The sequence below is a fragment of the Lolium rigidum genome, unplaced genomic scaffold (genome assembly GCF_022539505.1).
Source record: "Lolium rigidum isolate FL_2022 unplaced genomic scaffold, APGP_CSIRO_Lrig_0.1 contig_66664_1, whole genome shotgun sequence".
Classification (NCBI taxonomy): Eukaryota; Viridiplantae; Streptophyta; class Magnoliopsida; order Poales; family Poaceae; genus Lolium; species Lolium rigidum.
This window is the reverse complement of record NW_025901303.1, coordinates 35215-40962: the sequence shown is the minus strand read 5'-3', so window position 1 is coordinate 40962 and position 5748 is coordinate 35215. Positions and strand designations below refer to the sequence as shown.

Here is a 5748-nt window from a genome sequence, read left to right as displayed (position 1 = left end):
AGTGGTTAGGAGCCGGTTTAGTTTCAAGAGGAACATGTTTGCCTGGTCAATCAATTAGCAAAAACCTTATGTTGGATACTTGGTCTATCCGTAGCAATGCATATGTATTGTGGTATTGTTACTAAAACAAAAAGCAACTAATAGCAAGGATTAGTAGAGACATAATTAAATCAAAACAGTTGTTTAGATTAATTCATGTCGCCAAGCTGCTGTGGATTCCAATATACGCATATAAAATTACTAGTTCATTACAAATCACTAGTCATCTCTCAAAGTCTGAATCGATTGTTCATCTAGCCTGTACAGTACCAATCTGAATCGATTCATCTACAGATCAATACTTCAAATATTCAATACATGAACGCATCTACAAATCAGGATGAGGAAAAGGTTCTAGTCAGCTCTAACCTGGTGGGCGATTTTCCTGCGGCGTCTCCGACATCCGAGCCGGAGGAAGTAGCCGGCGGCACCTTGGGGGAGGAAGTAATGGATGCCGATGTCACGCTGGAAGCCTGGAAGAGGCAGCCGCCGCCGTCGTCGTGGGGAACTGCTAAACTGGAATTAAGGATAGGTTTTGCCGTACGTATGTGCTTTAGGTCTTTTTAGCTTCGGTGGAAAAAATTGGACTTTTGGGCCCGATGGGTTGGCCTGCAGTTTTGCATCTTTGTTTTTTCAGCCAAACGTTTTTAGCGCGATACATGTTATACGTTTTAGCGCCATTTAGCACGATTTAGCGTGTTATTTCGTGTTTAGCACTGTAGCGATCATTTTCTGTCAAATATAGCGCGGAGGGTCCAAATCCGCTATTGCGCGCTAAAACCGACGAAATTGCGCGCTATTTAAAACCTTGATATAAATTGTTTTTGTCGCACACTTCTACAGACAACAGCTAGGACAGAAAGAAAATACTCCACATCGGCCACTTTTATCTCAGTAATAACTCTTTCTCTTGACCAATGCACATAAGCCGTGATTTGTTTTGCTTTGCTCAAATCGATCAAATCATGGGAGTTGTAAGACTAGTAATAGTGGGTAGTAACATGTATAGTTACGCGAAAAAGCCAATGTTTTGGATGATCGATGTAAAAAGATAAAACATATCTCACAAAAAACCTTATTTTTATCACCAGAATTTATCTTTTTTACACAGCCCAAATAACAAGTCGATTTTTTATGAAAAAACTTTATGCGCATGTCGCACGTGAAGATGTAAAGCGATTTTTCGTTTGAATTTTTGTGACATTTTAAAATGTATCAAAAATACATCTAAAAATAAAGGAAGCATATGCGTCCAAGAGCTAAAACACCACTCATCCTAAACGTGATATTTCATAATTTCTAATGATACTACGGTTTATGCTATTGAGTATATCATTATATATTGTCTCCTTCTTTTTCCCGCTAATCTGATTTGGACAGATAGTACTCTTGCTCTTGTATACATAAACAGGTGAATCGGAAGTTTGAAACACATGAACATCTTTCTCTCTATACAAATTGACACAAAAAAACACTAAAAAGAGGTTTAACTACATAATTAAGCCTGACATGAACATCTGAATTGAAAACTTAAAATACATGAACAATTGAACATGCATGTAATCTGTCTACTTCTTAGCCTTCTCCCTTAACTCAGCAATAATTGATGGGAACTTGTGAACCAATTCCACAAAACCATCGGTTAACACGGCCTCCCTGAAGTTCTTCTCCTTTGCGAAGAAGGCAATGCACTTGTTTTTCAGATCCAAGCAGCTGTATGTTTCAGCATGGCATAGCGTCGCAGCAACGGTGTCTGTAGTCACATTATCCCATAGCTTTTGGGCGCACAGTAGCTTTAACCCGTCGAGTACATACCTGTCGGCGACAGCGAGTAGATGCTTATACGTCTCCTCTTTGAGCTCGTCGTCTCTGGGTAAGGTGTCAGTGTAGATGAACCAAGAAACACCTTGAACGCTGCGGGGTCGATATCTTGCAGCGTGATGTGGGACATGGTGGACTCCGTCATCGAGCCGAAGAGCTCCCCCTTGAAGACCGGCGAGCGGGCAGCGAGCACCGCCCGGTGTGCGGGAAACGTCTTGCCATCGACGATGAACGAAACATCGGACCCGTCGGCACTATCGAGGAGGTGGCCAGGGGCGGAGCTACATAGGCCTTGCATGATGCACCAGGGTGCAGGGTGACGATATTTTTTCAACTAACTGGGTCAAAAAAATAGCAGTGTGCACCAGGTTAACTCAACATATGTGCACCAGGGACGACAGTTTCACTCTGGAATCAAGCTAAACAACATCATTTTTCCCCATTTCTGCACCTAGCCTGTTGTAATGCACCAGGTCATATTTTTTCTAGCTCCGCCCCTGGAGGTGGACAAGATCGTTCGCTATGCCAGACGACGGCCCGCCGGGCAGAGGTTCTCCACGCAGGACTATGACCCCGTCCACAATCGTGATCCAGCCATTCACCACGTACTCGAGATCGCGCGTCGCTTCGCGAACTTTGGCCACCCCCAGCAATATAATCCCGGAGCTGGTGCATAAACCTTCATGAACCGTCGTGGAAGGGGAGAAAACGGCACACCCACCTTGTCCACCACGAAGGCCTCGGAGATGGCCTTGACGCCTTTGGACTTGCCCATGAACTGCAAAAAGAATGATATGTACTCGCCCTTGTCGGCCTTTTTGTGCCCGCGCGGATAGCACTTAATCCTCCAAGGGTGTCCACCGGCGTGGGAGACCTCGGAGTAGACGAAATTGCCGGCGGCAAGCTTCTTCGTCCCATCATAGTGAAGCTTAAACGGCACAAAACAAGAGTCGAACATGTTCGCACCTACTACACCTTGCATGGCAAGCGACATCGACTAGTGCTCCCGTACTCTACCAGGAGGATCGTAGTCGATCTCTATTTATGTATAGCGACGACGGGAGCCCCGAATCGGATGTGGAATCTGAACCTGAATCGGAAAGGAAGTGACACGAAAACTATTTTCGCATAACCAGCTTGACGTGTCCATCTCCATCTTCCATTGTTATCCAGCGGTTCTCAACGTGCACTTTCACTTTGGACCTGCACGTACCACAATTTTTGCAAATCTGTAAAGCAACCGAACTACGGAACTACTAGTATACTTCAGGTGCACACGACGCTACTTTTTCTCTCCCGGCCCACGAGATTTGCGAGCATCGCTGCCCTAACAAACTTTTACTATTTTTATATGCAGGCGTCGTATCTTATGCATCCAACCAATTCGTGCATCCGTGCATCCAAATCGTTTTTGACCGGTTGATTAAAATCATAGCGTTGGAGAAACTTCAGGTGCAATATTCCGAAAACACGCCCGCTGCCTTCGTAAGTTATGCCTGCAAATTTACACACGCACCCCTATCGTTGACACAGATACCCGATTCCCACGTCTTCCCTGGCGATCAACTGCAGTTGCTGGTTTCGACGACCATGGCGGCGACCCGCGGCTAGAGATGCAGAAATCGTCGTGCAGCCGGAACTTTGACGGACACAGATCCCTGCGACTGTTGGCTTCAGCCCGTTCTTGCGGCACACCGGATCGACGTGCCGATCTACTGACGCCGCTGATCGATCGTGTTCTTTCCGGCGAGGTAGGCATGCACGCACGTCAGCTAACCCGATCTTGTTTTGATCCAATGTGTATGAATTTTGTCCACGTACAAAGCTAGCTCACCTAGCCAATTTTTTACATTGATTGATCATAAGATTTTACAGACTCATCGGCAACTACATATTCTAGACTGACTGGGACAGATCCCAGGCAGGAACTATTTTACCCTGTACAACTAGCTAACGCAGCTAGATGGTGAGCTGCTGAATTGCTCTCTCTTCCTATTTTCCTAGCTTCAAAACCAGTAAAACCCATCGTGAGATTATGTATACACTCAAAGGGTTTCCAATTGCTTGACATCTTCTGATTGTGTTTTTGGAAAGCCTCAACCAATCCTGCATTGTCAACTTCCAAATTATGTGCATTGTTCATGTGTGTTTATCCTTTAAAAGGCTTATTATGTATCTGTTTGTGCAGCAATGGAATCTATCAACACCTTGCAAAATCAGTTTAACGAGGAAGGATTTATCACACCCATAAAGGCATCAAATGTTTCTCTCTCTGTACGTTAATTGCTTCCACTAACCATGGTGTATTCATTTAGTCATTATACATGATGGTGCTTACAGATTCATTGTTCTATGTTGAAGTGCTCGTGTTTTACACCTGAATGTGAAGATAATTTGGAGCCTAAAGTAGGGATGACATTTGAGGAACTAGAGGCTGTGGAGAAATTCTACAAGATTTAATCCAGGCAGCAAAACAATCAGATGAGGCATAGATTTTTTACTATCAAGTGTGTTGAGTATTGAGGAACCTCTGAATCAAAAGGTTCCTGCAGCAGTGAAGCACACTAGGCAAGAGGAATATGAGGCATTTATTGGATGCAATATTCCTACTGAAGTAAACATACACCCTTCAAGTGATGTTCGTTCAGTTGGGAGAAGCAAAAGAATAAAGAGAGGAATGGAGATGAATGGGGAAGGACAGAAAAAAGAAGAAAAAACAAGCCAAGGCCAAGGTCTCACCCATGTGCAGAACATGTAACCAAATAGGGTTTCATGATTGTCGCAAGCGCCCAAGCAAAAATATTCATGCCCAAGAAGCCATGAATGTGCAAGACGAGCACTTAGCTGGTGCATCATGAGAGCTGCAATTATTCCAAGAAAAACATGGCTTATAAATAGTACTACTTTATGAAAATGTCTGAAATTATGTAATGGATCAGAATTTTTGTTTTGTCCAATTTTTGCCTTAGCGGTAAGTAGACACATTGAACTACAGTTTTTCTATCAGGTCTGGAAGCTTGGAACAACATAGTTCTGTAAGTTCAGTTAAATTTTCTATCATGTTCAGAAGCTTGCGACAATAGAATTTTCTATCACCAGGTAACATAAGGCGTAAAACTCAGTCATGGTTGTTTAGTTAATTTTATTATCGCCTGATATTATGCTTTGGAGTGCAAATGATTTCTGTCGTTGACATGTGATCTGAGCCAATAATAGCAGCACTTGGTTTGCTGAAATGAAGGTTCCGTTTGCTAAAATCATGCATCTGCTATTCAGCTTGTATGTCCGCAAGTACCAAAAGATTGAGTCAAAGCTATAGTTCAGCTGAAAATATAAGAGCCTTTAAAAACAATTGTTCAGCAAAGGAGACTTTTAGCTTAGGTAGTAAGAACAGCAAGTGAGCTGCAGATGCACCATTTGAGAGCTGACGGTAAAGAAGCAGCAAAAGTCAGTTTCAACATTCATTTTCTGCGAACCCATCAGAACGTATATGGCCTGATTCAGATATCTTAAATCACATAAAATGGCAACACCTCAAGCTGCAAACATGAAAATGGCAACAAGAAGTTCATCCTTACTGAAATTTCTATTCAGAAAAACTTATACAATTCTCTGAAGAAATCAATATTCATCAACGATGTAGAATCATTATGCACCTCTAGCCACACACACACACAGACCAATTGTAAGCTGCATCCAACGAAGTACTAGATACATCAGACAAGAAAAATGAAATTCAGAAATATGGTCATCGTTTCTCTGCAACGGAATCCCCTGTTGTGCTCTCATCACACGCGAGTCTGTAGAGACTGTGGCCAGCCGGCGCTTCAGGGGCAGGTCAAGATGGGAGCCTGCAGTACGAGGGCCCCATAATCAAGTTTTAGGGGA

The 5748-nt window shown here is 43.3% G+C and overlaps 1 long non-coding RNA gene and 1 pseudogene across 1 annotated transcript; one reads left to right on the top strand and one right to left on the bottom strand.

Moving 5' to 3' along the window:
- Positions 1-1607: 1607 nt before the first annotated feature.
- LOC124682050 lies at positions 1608-2818 on the bottom strand (annotated as a pseudogene).
- Positions 2819-3227: 409 nt separating this feature from the next.
- On the top strand, positions 3228-4791 carry LOC124682051. The gene is made up of 3 exons (XR_006996112.1): positions 3228-3611; positions 4049-4134; positions 4222-4791. It is a non-coding gene; the product is annotated as an uncharacterized LOC124682051 (long non-coding RNA).
- The last annotated feature ends 957 nt before the right edge of the window (positions 4792-5748 follow it).